Genomic DNA, 18017 nt, shown 5'->3' with positions numbered 1-18017 from the left:
AACGTTAAATTGCACCCTCCCCCCCTCTCCCTATCCTCCCTCCCGTAAACGTAAAATGCAAAATGCGTCGCGCGTTTTTATAGAGGATATCCATCAGAAATAATTAAACTGGGATATATTGGGCCCTCTCTCTCGCCAAGAGAGAATTCGTCCGCGCGGGAATTTGACCGCGCAATCAATTATAGAGATGGATGAAAATGTGATGAATAATTTCTCGACGATATTCCATCGCGAAGTGCTCATTTCGATGGCAATTTTTCGGCGGGCACTTTATCGGGAGGTACTGTGAAAATCGAGCGTCAGACTGGGGGGATTTTTTGATTTTTAACGTGAATTTTCGCGCGCAAACACACACACACACGCACGCACGCACGCACGCACGCACGCACGCACGCACGCACGCACGCGCACACACGCACACACGTGCGGTAGTTGCGCGAAATGTGACAGCAGCTCCATAACACGCTCGATTTGAGACGAAATCGTAATCCCGATTCCCTTTCTCTCGCACGTTTCTTATTCCGCGAAAGTCGTTCTCCCGCGCGTTTCTCGAGAAACGAAGGCGGCAGGCGGCATCGTAAAATTTGAGCGGAAACAGCGCGGGAATAACGCGGCCGAAGCAAACTATTGGATTTTTATAGGCCGGCGGCCTCTCAATCAACGCGAGAAAAGTAAATCCGCCGTAGAGGAGAGGCAGTAAAGAGCAAAGGGCTATAAAGTTATAATATGTTTCCTGGATTTTAATTCGTTCGCGAGGAGTTTTGATCTGTATTTATTATCGCCGCACACCGTGGCTGATATACGATCCGTATACCTCCCACCGTCGTTGTTTATAACTTTATTTGTACTTAATATACTGCACCTGTATTGTGTAAAGTAGTACGAGGAGAACTTTTACACAGGATGTTTTAAAGCTTCACATGAGGGTAATCTTGGTATCTCTTGACAGCGATCAGGCCTCCATGGTTCTACATCCTGAATAGTGTTAAAGCAGTCCGCAACTTTTATTTAACTTTAATTATGTTATAAAATTCATAAAGACCATCTCTTCTTTCAATTTTGACAAAAAAAAAAAAATTCGAAAGCAAACGCATTTTCGGACCTACGTACCAATTTTTTTCCTTGTTTTTGGATCCCCAATCACCTCCCGAGTGATTGACTTACGCAACACCCTGTATATGTAAATTTGACGTTACATAAAAGCGCTTGAATTACAATATAAACTCGTCGACAAGGTATCTTATATAAAAATTATTATAAACACGAATGATGGTTTTTATTAACTCGAAACTCTGAACGAGACTCAAATGTAACAAATTGAAATAGTAATACGGATCTGAATAACAACGAATATGAAGAGAGCGTATGTCGCGCGCGTCGCGTTATATTGTAAAATATGGAAGGTATATTACAGTATATTACGCAGAGAGAGGAACGCAGTCACGTCTCACGGACAAAGACGCGATGGCACGCAGCGATAGGAATAATCGACGATACATGAAGGAAGAAAGCTCGTGGGCCGACTGCATAGAAGTGCATCCATGATGTCTCTGTCGCGCACTACACGGTATATACTCCCACGACCAGCGCGCCGCGACTTGCTTCCGGAGCAATTTATTATTCAGAGGATAGTCGAGATTTAAAAAGCCCTCCGACTTATCCTTATGATTAATGGCGTAGAAATTGATGACTGAGAGGTCGCCTGCGCGATAAATAAACAAAAATACAAATAAATACGTTACTCTCTCGGTGCTGAAAAAAATTGACGAACGTCGTAATGCGACTGAAGAAGAGAAATATACATATCTAAACGGCAAATTTACGGGAATGAGTAGATAAATAAATAAAATTATGTATCGTAACGACATAAAGAGGAGCCACATTCCTCTCGCGTTCTCTGAAAATCTCTGTTGCGATACAGAAGGTCTGAAATGGTCCGAACGTGCCTCGGTGCCTGGAATGCGCTAGTCTTCTCCCCTACGACGATGATAATCGAGAGCCATCATCGTATCTCGCCCAGGCTCATTGGCGGCGTAATAGCAGCCGGGGTATCTACGGATTGGCATCAGCGAATGTGTATTGCGCCAGCAGCTGCACAACCTTGGACATGCAAAATTGCGGCACGAACGGCCGCCTGCCATCGCCCACGCCGTCCGTCCATCCGTCCGTCCGTGCGTGTACACAGTTCGGGATTACAGCCGCGGAAAATTGGATATTGCCGCGGCCGCGGCCGCCGCCGACGCGTGAATACAAACGGCAAGCATCGAGCGGACGTCGTTACGGGCCGTCGCGTTTCGTTTCGGGGTGGCGCGGACGGATTTTGCAAATTTTCCGCTCGTTTCGACGGCGGCGTTGGCGGCGACGGTGGCGGCGATCCAAAACAGGGGAGCATTTAGTTTTCGACGAGCTGCAACGAGGTAGTAACGAGCGAGATGCTGGACATTCTCGGGATTCTTGGCTTTATCGCGCGATTAACGGCGATCGGGAAATGAAGCGCGTGGAATTTTCATGAACAATGATCCCTGACCGTGCGCCGCCGCGCCGGCCGTTATCGAATGAACGCGAACGAAATTTTCGACCTGCGAGCACGGCGTTTTAGACCTCCAGCCTTCCCCTCTCTCGTCTTCTTCGTTAAAATAAAGGGATATATATTTCCCTTCCCGACCGGCGAGCACGATGGGTATTTACGTGGTATTCGCGATCGTCGGGCGTGTCGACGTCACCGTGGCGAATTAAGCGAGTAACGTAAAAGTGTAATGAAGGGTGGCATGTATGAGAGCCGGCGGGACATAAAATATCGCGGTCGTATCTAGGCGAATAAGGGAGAGAGAGAGAAAGAAAGAGAGAGAGAGCGCACGTGTGTTACGGACCGTTATTCATCGGGTTATTACGCCGAATGTCGTCCGCGACACGGAAATAACACGGGCGCACTTAAGCGATCGTAAAGGGCCGCGCGCCATCCGCGCCCCGTTCTATCTTTACACGCCACTCTCCTCTCTAGCCCGGATACGTGGATTATTTTGCGCGCGGCTATTGCCCGCGCGCGGGGCGATAAAAATTCCGTCGCAGGGCGATAAACAAACAGCCTATATATCAGGACAAGCCGCGCCATCGAGGCCTGAGCGCGCGCGCGCGCCTGATGTGTGTGTGTGTGTGTGTGTGTGTGTGTGTGTATGTGTGCGCGTGCGTGTGTGTGTGTGTGTGTGTTTGTGTACCGAGTGCGCCTATGAATCTCCGTCGTTTGCTTGCATAATTGCCGCGCGATTAATTCCGCAAACGACGAAACACGGCGGCATGTTCGACGAAGCACCGGCGGTGGTATCGGCGCGAGTATTTACAGCCGATAAAAATGAAAACACTCCGAAAGATTGTTTCCGATTGTTTCCGATCGGTGCAAATGGAGGTCACAGACACGCTTTAATTGCCTCTGTGGTGCAATCTACGTCTTAATTAATCAAACCGTGTGGTTAACGATGTTTTTTCATAAGTCGCATGGGATAAAATTAATGGGGAAAGTTCCCCCTCGTAAAGCTCGTGAAAAATGCAGCCTGCCGTAGAGTTGAAACAATATTTTCCATTTAGAATTACAATTTTTCCGCTTTAATGACCGTAAAGCGGTACGTACGAAATGGCCACAAATTTGCGCGCGATATGTCTGTTTCATTTTCAGGATAAAGTATAAATGAGCGTAATTTAAAAGAGAACGTATTGTGTATATATATAACGGTATGTTCCCATTCTGCATTTAGTTCGCAGATATCCGATTCATCGATAATAATTAATTAATAATACATCACATGCAATAATAAATTCTTCATGCCTTTCGCAAAATTAACATTCCTCTCTTAAATACAACAATGCGATTTCTATCGCCCAAGTGATGGAATTTTCGTATCGAGGGGCGAAAACGAGTCTTTACAGATTGTTCCATAAATCGAAGTCACTCGCGAGATGAATATAAATCCAAAAGCAATAAAAAAAAAGTTGATATGAACATAAGACCTGAAACTGCTTACTCATTTCGAGTTATCGCCATTTCTATGTTAAATTTGAAATTGCTTTATTTCCGAATTTTTTATCAAAATTAAAAGAAGAAATTATGAGTGTCATATTAAAATCAAATAAATATTGCAGACTGCTTGATATTGCACAATTATGGAATTGTCAAGCTGTGTCTCCATGTGGTGTCATCCTATGCTAAAACAGTTCGCAATTTTTATTTAATTTCTCTCAATTTTGACAAAAAAAAAATTCGAAGGCAAAATAAAAATGGCGAAACTCGAAAACAACGCACATCCGGATCTATCTATCAATTTTTTTTCTTGTTTTTGAGTCCCCTCCCGATCACCACTCGACCGTCACTTTTGAAACATCATACCAAAAAGTAGCTAATTTTCCGGAAAGTTGGAAATTTTGATACAGGTCGTAAAAATTCCACGAACCGCCATTCGTGGACGTAACCAGTGACCGTAAAATGTTCACCGTCACAGCTTTCCCCTCCGTTCCGTATCCAATACGGGCCGGAGCAGTCAAGGAGACGCTATCGTCGTTGTCGTCGGAAGGAAAGTCGTACGTAAATAAAGAACATTTCGCCTTGTTCCCCTGAATTACGGCGCGCGTAATTACGGTCGCCGAGCAGCGAGAAGAGATTAATGAGGCCGAGGTAAAACGAGAGCCAAGCGTTAGCAGAGGCTATTCCACCCAGAGCGCTATAGAATGCCCGATATTCGCGATACGCTTCTATTCGGATCTGAAGTGTCCTCCTGTGTGTTTTGGGGAAAATATCCGATTCACCGTGCGCGAAATTGCAGTTTCCGGCGCCGCCGAGTTGCTTCGCCAATCCCAATTTTTCCGTCGGCCTTTTAATTAAGCGACCCAAATCTCTATTTCTAAAGCTGCGGCAAACTTTTTCTGCTCGGTTTGATCGCTTTGACATCGCGTCGTAAAAAGGAAAAAAAAAATATATATATATGTATATATATATATATTTTTTTTTTCCTTTTTCCTTTTATATATATATATATATACACATACACATATAAACGACATGTAACCGTATTGCTTCAATTCGTTATAGCACGACCATTTCGGCGTTGAGCTCGTTTTTATTGTCTGCAAAAATTGCGCTATTAATCCCAGACAAAAAAAACACAAAGAATCATAATGAAAATATTACAAAATGTAAAGCAAGCATCATAACCATTAAATAAGCCGAATAATTAAAAAAAGTTAATTAAAAACTAAAAACTTCTTTCGAAGCGATATGGAGAATATAAAATTTTCGAAAGTATTTTTACGGCGATTACTTCCAGCCAAAAAGTTATAAAAATATTTTTTCCATTATTGTAACAGCGCATAAATATCTGTCCCTTTTAGGAAAAAAAATGGTATAGCATATTTTTTTTTTTTTATTAACTCCTTCAACGCTCTACCAACGTTATCATTAAAACTTTGTCATAAATACGCATTCGCCCGACTGATGTAAAAAGTTTGACAATAAACCAGGCGTGTATCAAGGGAGAGGAGCGAGCGAAAAACATAGTTTGATCAAGCTCTCACCTGTTTTGTCGTCGCATCTCGAGGCGCGAAAATACGCGTCGGAAAATTAACGAATCGTGTCGCGTCGGCTGTCCCCGTCGTCCAAGCGCAAAAAATAAATAAATAAAACAAGAAAGTAAATAAATAAAAAAATAAAGAAACGACAATTATTCGCGGATTTCGCGGTCTTCGCCTCGCGCGGACAGTTTCACGACGAGTTAATACATTTTCGGATCCGGGACCGCCGTAAATTTAACGCGTGCGACCCCACACCGCGTTCGGCGGCGGCGATAAATTGGCGGACGTTAACACCCCTGTCGGCGGAAACAGCTGCTGTGCGAATTTTTTTTTCTCCCTACGCCGCGCAATCAGCGCGCGGATCGTACGCGCGTGCGAACTGGAATCGTTCTCTCTTTTTTCTCGCTTTTCCCTTTTTTCCCCGTCTGTTCGCCGCTGTCACCGCGGAAACGCGAATCCCCGTCGGCGGGGAGACCGCGCGAGATGTATGTCCGCGTTGTACGAGACGGACGCGAGATACGATTGGGAGAATTTGCGTTTCCCGTTTGTTAAGCGGGGGCACGTCAGACGCACGAGTGTGTACATATTAGAGACACTCATAAGTATCGTTTTTTCGATACGCAAAATTGTATTTTGTTTAACATTTACAGTCCAGATTAATCTACAAAATAATCCCCATTGTCGATAATCTTTCTTCATCTTTCTGGCAAATTTTTAATTATCCTCTTGTAAAACGATTCGTAGCAAAGTATTCCAAATTTTAGTCCGTCGGAAAGATCGAAATCATTGTTTTTAAATTCTCTTAAATCAACGCTGACATATTCTGATATTCAAGGCGTTAGGATAAGGGCGGAATTTGTGGTACCATTGTTATCTTTTCGAAATTCGTATCAAGCATCAAATATACACGTCCATACTTTGGCCTTTCATTCTTAACGATACACTCAAGTTTTTTCAAAATTTTACGATAAGTACACCACAATGTCAATAAATTTAATTATTACGTAGACTGTAATGTGTAATAATAAATCACGTTCACGAACAAGATGGTAATGTTTCAATCTGAAAAAAAGCGACATTACTTATATGGGTACCCCTAATATAATAGCTTTTTTTTCAATACTACACAAGTTCCTCACTGTTCCTACGAACTGTTCCACTGTTCCTTCTTGTATGTTACGTCTAAACGTTCGGAACAGAATTTGCGATTCGACTGAAACTGTCTTCAGATGAACGTTGGAAGTTTAAATACTCGCGGGAGTCGTGCCAGGCGAACAACAACGACGTCAGTGATTTCTTTAACGGACATGCGGTCGAGGTCGTCGACCGAGTGATCGGTGACATGATACCGACGATACAACGAGAGCGATCTCTGGGCGACAATCAACTCCAGGATGGAGACATTCGTGACGTCGCGCCCGTGAGGGAAGTTAAACCACCGGATGTTGAAGAGACCGATTATGGCGAAGGAGCACCGGCACGGTTTAAAGCGACCTGCACACTGGTGTCGTCGAATAACTTTCTACGTTCGCTGAAATCTAAACGCCGATGTGGACGGCCATCTCAGACGTCTAGACGTTTTCAACTGTGTACACAACCTTCGAATCAGAAATTTGCATAAAGATCGAGGTTTCTTGCGTGAAATCATTCGACATGATTAATTTAATATCGTGCGACGAGTAAATCGAAAGAGAATTGTAAAGAGAAGAGAATCGTTATAATTACAGAAATTACAGTAATTACAATAATTAATCTTAAATCAAGACAAATATGCTCATATATAAGTAAGAATATTATAATCTTCTTAAATCTTTTAATTTTGATTTCATCGAATTTGTACTGCTGCGAATGTTACTTTTGTTCAACTCAAGACTAAAAATCTTTTATATAAAATTGTAATATTCTTGCTTATATATATGAAAATATCTATATTTATATTAATGCAAATCAAATCAAGATTAAAATTTTTTAAAAAAATTATATTATTTTTGCTTATAGGAGAATATATACAGTCTCTTAAAACTCTTAAAATCGACTCTAAAAATCGATCGATTACTTGTTTATTATAACTAGAAATTAGAAACATGCCATCGAAATATTTTTCATCATTTGAAATTTATCACACGGAAAAAAATTAATCTTAAATCATAGAGTCTTGATTTAAGATTAATTTTTTTCCGTGTGATAAATTTTAAATGATGAAAAATATTTCGATGGCATGTTTCTAATTTCTAGTTATAATAAACAAGTAATCGATCGATTTTAAAAGTTTTATCTGAGATAACGATAACGTGGAGTAAATTATCTTGAATGATAAGTACATAGAATTTGATTGTCATTGATGTCAATAGACAGTCGACACGTTGCTCAAATATTGGATTGGATCAGTGAATGTATCTTGCCGATGGAATAAGCTACCCATGCTGATCTCTCATTGCCGATACACACTGCGACTTGAATGTAAATATTATGCAGATTAATACTCACTACGCTATACGGCACAAAAAACTTCGCATGATGGAACAGCTGCAAAATATTTTGAACTTTTAGATAATGTGCGATCTCAATGTGCTCCAAAGCTTAAAATATATCGCTTCGTATATATTGCAATTTTAATAGACTTTCCACTGCCGCGGATTTAAAAATATCGGATTTAAAAAATATATATATATATATAATTTTTTACAAATATGCGTGATATTTATTTCCCCGTGTAATTTCGCAATTTCGTTAAAATCGCTGTGCCGCGTAAGAGTAAATAAAAATAACTTCGTATTTCTAAGTATGAATATTTTGCAGCAGTTCAACTCGCTATTCGACACCGCAAAACTGCGTAATGTCATAACCGCTAATGATGCGCTTTCATAGCGGCCCTCTCGCGAAAATAGAATTTTAGATTTGCGCAACGGAATGTCCGGAAGCACCAGAGACAAAGCCATTCAGCGTGGAGCTTCGTAAAACTCGCGGCGGAAAGTTCCTAAAGCGTTTTAAATCGTCATACCAAAGTTGCTCTTAACGTTATATATAGTTAAGCGGCTTTAGCGCACCTCCCAAGTATCACCTACACCATATCGTTTACATAATTTCATCGTCATCTGGCTTCTCGGAATTCTGCGTCGCAATGTTACAGCACGACGCAGCTCGGCGCAGCTCGCGTAAGATGATAACTTGATAAACGCATACCTCCCGAAATACAACTGGTAGATACGCTCCTGAGAGAGAAAGAGACTTTAAAAATTTAACGACGTTCTCAGCGTTCTCAGTAACGGTTGAGAAACAAGATAAAATTTTCCGATAAATCTCTTCGGAATTTCTAAACAATAGCGATAAGTAACGTCGTTTCACGTAACCCGAACGATGGAACGATACCGTCCGAATTACCCGAGAGCTAAGAGAAGAAAGGAAATTGCGTCCGAAAGCGAAAATAGTCTCTCGGCGTTGAAAAATTAATTCCCCCCTTCGTGCCGGGGCTGTTTTTCGCCGACCGTAATGGAGACACGCTTGGTCTTTTATAATCCGACCATCCGGTGAATAAAAGAAGACACAGATCGATAGGGAAACGATATCGCGCCGGAGGGTTTGTCTAAGGCAGCTTCGGGAGTTCAGCGAATCCATTTAGTTTCTACCTTGAATATCCCGAGAACGCCAAAGTTGGATTGCTTTGGCGTTACGAGCGGAGAAGTAGACGCGTCGGGAAACTGGAATTAAACGCATCGATGCGATCCACGCTATTTAACACATTCACCCTGTCTATCGGGTACCGGGCGGGTACGTACGGTTGAAATAATTTCGGTAATCAGGGGAGAAACTTCAAGTTGTACTCCGCAGGGAATATTGATAAAAGAAGTTAAACAACTTGCGTTCCGCGCCGCCAAGTCCTCGGAACTCGCAGTCTCTCTCTCTCTCTCTCTCTCTCTCTCTCTCTCTCTCTCGCGCATCTTGTTTACGAAATTACGCGTATTGAACAAACTCCGTAAGAGTGATTGAAGTTACAGAGCTACAAGATTGCCTCGTTAGTATATTGAAGTTGCAAAAATATGAAATTACCTTCATTCATCAGTATGTAATCATTGCTTTCGCGAGGGCAAGTTTTTTTTTCCTCGCTAAATTCTAAGCTTTCAATTAAATCGAGTAATTTCGGTCTTTTTAAGGAAAAAAAGGGGGGAAAAAAAATGAAAAATTTCTAAGGAATTTTGTAAGCGTTTCGCCGAATGGCAATCGCACCGGCGTAAATAAATCGCGTAAAAATTAGAAAATTATAACGTGAGAAGTATGTGCGAGCGGCCGGGCCTGCGAGGCTTCGATAGCTCTGATTTCGTTTGCACGCGATGTAGCTAGGAACAGTACGTTGTTGAAGGCAACACGGGCCTGGGCTTTCGGCCTTCACAGGAGCGCAAGACTCTTGCGTGCCGCTAGACGTTTGGGATTAATAAAATATCGACCGTACGTAAACTGGCGCTCGATTAAAGCCGCTACTAACAGAGCTTCGTTTGCGTCCGGCATCGATAAAGCGAGCGGAGCTTTTCGTTTGACGCGGCCGAGCGAAGGGAAGCTTGATGAGCGTGGAATAGATGAAAAGTCCGTCGGCAAAAAAGCGGAAAGAGGCCGCCAGATTGTCGCGTGTTGAAACAGGAGAGGGGGGAAAAAAAAGCCCGGTATTTCAAGCCGCGATATTTCGAGCATTTTGTTTGAATCGAAATTTCTGAAAAATAGAGGAACACACACACACACACACACACACACACACACACACACACACACACACACACACACACACACACACTGAAAACCGGGTATATCGACAAAAGTTCAAATGTCCGTAAATCCTGTGAAAAATCAACGCGGATGCATTAATCTCGATTGATATACAATACCAGATACCTCGGTTTTTCATTTTCCAGATACGAAATTATTAGCCTCAATAGGTTTACAGAATTCGGCAAGGGGAAAAGTTCCGTCCTCGCATTCCGTCGGATTCTCCGACACAAAACAATTCCCGTGATTTCGACTCCCGAGGGACTCTCTCCCTTCATCCTCCCCTGAGCGAATCACAAACAATGTCGGCCATCCATCGGAAAATCTCATCCGATCATGGCGCGATCGCGTTCTTCTCATTGCCGCCAAATTCCGAGCACGCGTCTCTATCGTTCTCCGTCGGGAGGGAGAATTGAAAATGGGAAGAAAGGAGTAAGTAAAGTAAGAGTCAAAAGGGGGTAGCGAACGCGATAGCGAGGTACGCGAGCAGAAACCATCCAATCTGACTAAAACGAGGTCCTCCGTCCGCAGAACGCGGTGTGAAATCTCATGGCTCTGCCTCGGAGACCGTTTTTTACCTTGATTCTTGACGCCAGAAAGGGTGGAGAAGGATAGTTAACGCGGTTTTTTTTGCTTCTTTTTTTTCACGTCTCTTTCTCTCTCTCTCTCTCTCTCTCTCTCTCTCTCTCTCTCTCTCCGAGGAGAATCGCTGGCGGGTGAGCGAACTCATTTCATCACTGCCAGCGTGTGGTTCCTCTCGGAAATGGAAATTTCGTCGGGATATTATATGGATCTCGGCCGGAAAATAGGGCGGACCATGAGGGTTAGACGTTAACTGAATATTCGACGTAGAGAACATGACAGATAGATCGCGAAGATCTTCGTAATAAGTTACGCTGCGAATTGAATGTACGTTATTAAATTTCGCCCGAATGTTATTAATCTCTACGGGGAAATAGGACGCGGGCTGTGTGATGGCTAGATATTAATTGAATACTCGATCGGCGATGTAATAGATCGCGAAGATTTTCGTGATAAATCGTCCGTTGAAATGAACAGGCATTATTATTATTAAATCTCGAACGGAATATATCTAGTAGAAACTCGCGGAGTGGAAAAATAGACCGTGCCGCAGACACTCGGACAATGGAGATATTCAACTTGGGATCTTCGCGGTAACTGTGTAATCCTATGAAACGGGAGATATTATTCGTCGGTTTATGCTGACGTCGGAGAGCGGAGTCGCATCCCGCTCTCGATCGATACACGACATTTAGCCCTCGGCGAACGATTATCGCATCGCAGATTCCAGACGTCGGAAATGGCCAGGATTTATCGTTCGGGCGTCCTACTGCGCGCCCCCACGGTCACGAAAATGATTGCAATTAATTACGAGTTTCCCCGTGGCGTGTTATGCTCGAATATACGTACGACGTGTCCGAGAAGTCACCTGCTCCTCCCGGACCCGTAAATGCTAAATGTTGGGGGCCGAGGCAAAGCCACCCCGAATATCGATTTGATTCCCTAATAATATGCCGAGTTAAAAATTAAATCGGCTGCAATGTCTACTTGTCGTGCTTTAAAGTGCCAATTTCTCCGCGGAAATATCCTCTTATCGCGGGAGAAGCTTGTATCGTCTTCTTTGAACGCAAATTTCCACGTCGCGCCGTTCATTTCTATCTCCGTGGTCTTTGTGTCAGCGCGATGGCGGAAACTGGATAGAATGAATTATCACGAAACTTGGCGGACTATAAGAGCGTGAAAGCCGCCATTAAACGAAGGGAAACCCTGTGGCGGCGTTACAACGGTATCGGATAATAATAATGTCTCGCTGAAAGCGAAAGACGAGGATGGAGAGAACGGGTGCCGACCATTTCCGGTTATCCTACCTGCACTCGCCGCATCCCTCGTCATCCTCTTATTTAGGGGAGATATTCCCTTTGAATGCCGAAGTTGAGCGAAAGCAAGGACAAATTTAACGAAGGGGATTTCAATTGCGTATTAATGTCTACATAATTAAGAGGCCCTTAGGGGCCAAAACTTCTTACTGAATTGTCTGACAGAAGCTTTCGCTTTCGGCGAGATGAGTGCCCAGCGGGAGGGAAAAGATCGGGGCAAAAGTATGTCGAGAGAGAAACTTTATCGCGATTTTTTTTCTTCGTGAGATCCGCTTATCTCTTCTTAATCCTGCCGATGAAACTTTTAAGTGGGCACGAAAGCTGTTTTTTATTTTCAATCGTGGCACTTTAATTGATTTTTATAGAATTCATTCACTTTTCTACATATATACATTGTAATTTCAGAGATAAAATTACTTTAACAGAGATACACCTGCGATGTGAAATGCTTTAGAAAAAAATCTCTTGCATTTCCTATGTTAGATATTTCTTCGTTTTTTTTTTCTTTCAAGATGCTAATCACACACATATTTGAATACTCAGATTAGTTCTCAGTGTGAATATATCGAGAAATGAAGTTGAGTGAGCATAAAAGCCTAGAGAATTCGTCAGCCGACAAACTCGAGAATGTACCTTTCCATCAATCTCTGTCCATGCTTCTGCAAAGAAGCCTTTAAAGCGCCACAAAAATCGCCGAGATAGAAAGATATCACACCGAGTGAAAAGAATTTCTAGCACTCCGCCTATCCGACGCGAATGCGAATCTCTTGAAAAGAACTTTTTAGCGCACCTCTTCTAATTATTCTATGTCGAGAATACAATTTTGTAAAGAGACTCTTGCCTATTCCAATTTATTTTATTTATCTTTTTTGGTATATACTAACTTTAATTTTTGTTAATTAATCTTTATTTTACGCATTTCTCGTTACATATCCTCTCAAAGAGAAAGGTTGTCAAGTAAAAACAAATTCCAATAAAAAAAAATAGATATAACAGAACTTGACCGAGAAATATGCAGTTTTAGTTTTTTTTTTTTTTTTTTTCATAAATATCTCTTTTTCATAATTTCGATACGTCACGTCCGATCGATCTTTCCAGAAGATGCAAGGATCGTCGTTCTTCTATGAAACTTTCGGTGATTTTATTTGGAACCCGCGCGCACAATGCGCCAATCATAATGAGCGTGGACGTGCAGACGCGTATTCAAGGGGCGTGTCGGTGCAGTCAGCGGTGAAAACAGGAAGAGTGATCCGGCAGTGACTCTCGACGTACAAACAGGGCTAACCACCCCTCCGAAAAGCCATTACTCACCGACCGTGTCCTGCTGTCAGGTACAATTTGTTCTACTCGCGAAAGCGAGAAGAACGACGCGCGCCTCATGCTGGCTGTGACAGATGAGCTCGGGCCACGTATAGACAAAAAAAAAAAAAACAAAAAGAAAAAAAAGAAGAAATCACCCCCACGATGACGCGCGGTACCGGGCAAGATTTCCGCGGACATAAATCAAGCTATATAAAAGTTAACGTTATTCATGCGTTATTTAACAATGCGGAATAATTGTACTGGCATGTTTCGTTAAATGTATTAAATGAATAATATTTACATTTCACAACGAGAATTCAAATCCAGAATTAAAATACTGTTTCATGATATGTTTTGCACATTCTTCCTTGAATGATAATAAATTTCCCGACAACGAATTCCGTGATGGACAGAAAGAAAGAGAGACTTAATCGGCTTAATCCCGATTAAATCTAGTTAGCGATATTAAATATTTTTCGTCCACTGCGCAGAGATATTTTTGCGAAACGAATGCATATAAATCGAAATTCTTGTTTGCACAATTTTCTCTGCGAGCGACGTAGACGAACCATATCGCGTATAATTCCAGTTATATCCGTGTAATGCATGTAATGCATGTAATGCATTGTACTTAACGTAAAAAATAAATTGGATCACCAGCATTAAATAACAACAATAATCAAGCAACATGTAAACATTGCTTATACTCAAATTATTTGAAGTTGATTCGACAATTTTGTGTTATAATCTTTTATTTATAAAAACTATAAAATAAATTTTAAAGAACAGATCAAAAAGGGCATTCGAGAGACTACATACTTTAGAAGTCTAATAATCTTCTATTATTGAATTTATATCTTTAAATTCGAAACAATTGCTTTATATCGCAGCGCACTGTTACTTTTAACAGACTTGTAAACGCGGCAGCTTAAAGCTAAAGTTAAATTTATTCCCCTTTAATAAATCCATGATCGAAATTTATGAAAATCGATTATTCTCCTTCCTCTCTTTTTAGAAATTCTTATTAAAAAATATTACCTCTACCTGGATCATCCGCGCACCAGATGAGTGATCCCCAAAATTAAAAAAAAAAAAAAAAAATACAAATTAAAATAAAAATAGTTTCGATTTTCTTTTAACATTGCTGTTCGAAGTAGTGTGAAACCAAGCTTTGCAAGTGATGGCATTAAAGTGCCGCGATAATTAAAAGCGTTCAAGCGAGGCCCCGTTTCACCTTAAATCTTCAAATCCATCAAGTCCGAGAGAGAGAGAGAGAGAGAGAGAGAGAGAGAGACGCGGTCGGTGCAAAGTCGCATGCAAAGTCTCGGCCGATGTTCCTCCGCGGGGGATTACCGAGAGACGGAGAGAAGAAGAAAATCAAGAGGGATGTCTCAAGTTTGACCCACTCTCGCGGAAACGAGGAGATAAAGACGCGGGCAACCCCCCCCATCCACCCTCGCGACGGACTGGAATAAACGCTAAGAAAATAATCCGGCGGGTTCCAAACGAAATGCGATCCCCCTCGTCCGCTCCGCCCCTCCCCCCCCCCCTCCCCGCCACCCTCCCACCAAGGCTGACGCGAAGCTCTTAAACCACCGTATTCATGAGAATACCGTGGAGAAGTATACCGTCGCGCAGGTGGATATACGCCGCATTCAACGCATATAGGAGGGAGGCCCTTCCCGACTTACCCCCCTTTTCCGGCCATTTTCTCTTTTATTTCCTTCGACGATGTCGTTCGTCGCGCGCGCACGCCTCGAAGCACAATTCGTGCTCGCGCGCATGAAGCACGAGACAAAAAGTAATCTGATTTCAGCGGATTCGCCGAGAAGCTGCCTTTCGCTCATATGATTAATGCGCCGAGAGGCTGGAGCATCGATAAAATGTCGGCCTGCGATTACAGAAGGACTTTATCTGGCTTCACTCTCCTTTAATCCAGAGCGCGATTACAATACAAAGAAAAAAAAATATATTTTTTTTAATAAAAAGAATAATAATAAAGCTTAGGTCTAATTATTTTTACATCAGCGGACTGGGCTTAACTGATTGGCCCAAACGTGACGTTTACGAATTTTATCCCAATATTAATCACGTCCACGTTTTCTTACGAACTGGCAGCGAATCTGCGATTAAAACGTGGAAGACGCTTAACTTGGGGAATACCTCGATTTTATCTTGTTATCCTGCGCGGTATTTAGCGAAGCATTTCCCGTTAATGAGATGCCCCAACAATCGCCGACTGCAAAAATGTTTACTGAGTAAACAAGACTAGCCACAACACGGCGTTCCGATAGGCCCCTCGAGAGATCAGAGCTGTACTTTATACGATACAATCAACGTCGTCGCGGCGGCCTGACATCGAACGGTATGTCAACACCGCTTTGATTCTGAAGCTGCGCTTGTCATCTCTCTCATCTTAGTTGCCATCAGTGAATTGCAAATTGAATGCTGCAGCACCCGACGTTAACGAGACCTGATCTCCTCGATTGAATGAATTTTCTCTGTGCTGCTACGAGATACCGTACAAATTCGTGAAACATAAAACCGTGTAAACGAAGAGCTGATAAAAATGTCGAAAGAGCTACGCTAAGATAAATTTTATCGAGAGATATAAAAAAAAAAAAAAAAAAAAAATAGTAAACTGACTCAAAAGAAATTTATCAAAAAGCTTCCTTTTTTTGTAAATGCGTTGTAAATAAGATTTAAAACAAGATAATACAATCCTAATCTAATATATAATCTAAATACATAGAATACAATCCTAATCTAATACATAATCTAAATACATAGAAAGCGTGAAAGTTCTCTGATGAAATATGGAAAGTGTGTTTCAATTTATATATATTTCACGTTCAAGTTATTTACGACAAATAACCAAATGTCATCCGCACGTCCCGGTTTAATTAACTTCAGCTGAAATTCCGGATTAATACATGTCATTATTTTATTTACAGAACTGCTGGACGAATGTGTAAATATTTGAAAGAGTGTCGAGGCAACACCGCGTATGGTTTTTAAATTTATTCTGCAATAGCTATGGAGCGCTGTATGGTCTCGTTTAAACAAAAAGATTGAAAAAAAGAAAAATTTTAAAAGAGACGACAAAGCGTTGGCGACACGGTTTTGATAGTGTCATAAAAGTTTTACATTTGTCGGGTAAACTCGGCGAAAAAACTCAGAAAAATAAACGCTTTCTTACGGTAACTGTACTCCGCCCTAGGGCTTTTCATTCTTAATTAAATCGCATGAGATTACATCACCGGAGGGACTTTCTGTTGATTTAGCCAGACGCGATTAAGATATCTCGAGATTTACGAAAGGATAAAAGAAATTCCCACCGAGAATATCGATATTCTCCACGAGACACCCTGGAGATTTGAATTCGCGGGATGTGGCGGTAAGAAAGAAACTCTCCCCTGGCAGCTTTCGTTAAGCACTCACACCAACCAGAAACTACAATGGTGCTCACGCGCCAAGATTTAATCGCGTCCGGAGGGAGAAGGCGGGAAAAAAGGCAGGAAGCCTGTAAGCAGCAATTTGTCCTGTCGGAAGGAAGAAGCGATGAAAGGGCGTTTAAAGTTTGCGGACAAGCGCGAGAGCCGACTTCACGGTACGCTAAACAAAAGAGGGTTGGTTTACGATGATAAAGGTGCCAAAGTTCCTTCCCTCCTAAGATGCAGTTCCCTTTTGTGGAGACGAGTGAAAAGAGAGAGGTAATACTGGAGAGAAGGAGAGAGAGAGAGAGAGAGAGAGAGAAGCGAATGAGAACGAAAAAGTCACGGGGAAGTATAGGAAGAAATCGAGAAACTCATCGTTCGAGGATCCAATATATTTAAGTCGCAGCCGTTTCGTTTCTTTCCTTGGAGCCTCTCTCTCTCTCTCTGTCTCTCTCTCTCTCTCCGTCGCGGCCTTCTACGACGTGGCTGACATCCAATAAGAAAACTCGACAATCCTCATGAGAAAACACATCTCCGCTTGGATCGACAGAAGGGAAACGAAAACCCGCCTCTCGTTACCGATTGCGAAAACAGACGTGCAATCGACACGAAGACACGCGGCAGGAGTGGAGTCGATGCTTAATTACTCCCGGAAATTCCTCCCGATGTCCCCGAAAACGGAAACCCACCTTCGGCGCGTTCGAGAGACGAAATCCGTGCGGTTTGCTCGCCCTCTGCTCCGCCGCCCCTGCGATTCGAACGAGTGGAACAATTTATTCGCATGCGATTGCGCGATACGTGGGACTACACCTGATACCTCGAGAAACTGTTTGCTTTAGCGGGGAATCAATTCCCTCCTCGGCGGGCGACGTGCGAGCGAAATGCGCAGCGTAAAAGAGAAGAACTCGCTGAGAAAGAAATGTTTGCCGTTCCCGTGGAGATATTTTTACGACGATTTAAAGCGGCGAGTTCTGTCGTTTAACAATTAGAGACACGATCGATCTTTCGCCAACTGTCGTGGTCGGAATCTCTTATTCGCACCATTCATCACCGCGCATAGTACATTGTT

General features: G+C 42.4%; 1 protein-coding gene and 1 long non-coding RNA gene across 2 annotated transcripts in view; one reads left to right on the top strand and one right to left on the bottom strand.

Moving 5' to 3' along the window:
* The window catches only part of LOC105428301 (CD151 antigen), a 100446-nt gene that overhangs the window by 46271 nt on the left and 36158 nt on the right, over positions 1 to 18017 (bottom strand). The window lies entirely within an intron of this gene.
* LOC105428296 (uncharacterized) overlaps positions 7739 to 18017 on the top strand; it is a 29788-nt gene continuing 19509 nt past the window's right edge. The window contains exon 1 of the long non-coding RNA XR_967984.3: positions 7739 to 8016. This is a non-coding gene — a long non-coding RNA (uncharacterized LOC105428296). The remainder of the gene's footprint in view (positions 8017 to 18017) is intronic.

Source organism: Pogonomyrmex barbatus, unplaced genomic scaffold (genome assembly GCF_055798465.1).
Source record: "Pogonomyrmex barbatus isolate J1 unplaced genomic scaffold, ASM5579846v1 scaffold4, whole genome shotgun sequence".
Classification (NCBI taxonomy): Eukaryota; Metazoa; Arthropoda; class Insecta; order Hymenoptera; family Formicidae; genus Pogonomyrmex; species Pogonomyrmex barbatus.
Note: the sequence above shows the minus strand (reverse complement) of the source record. Positions and strands in the feature narration are given on the sequence as shown.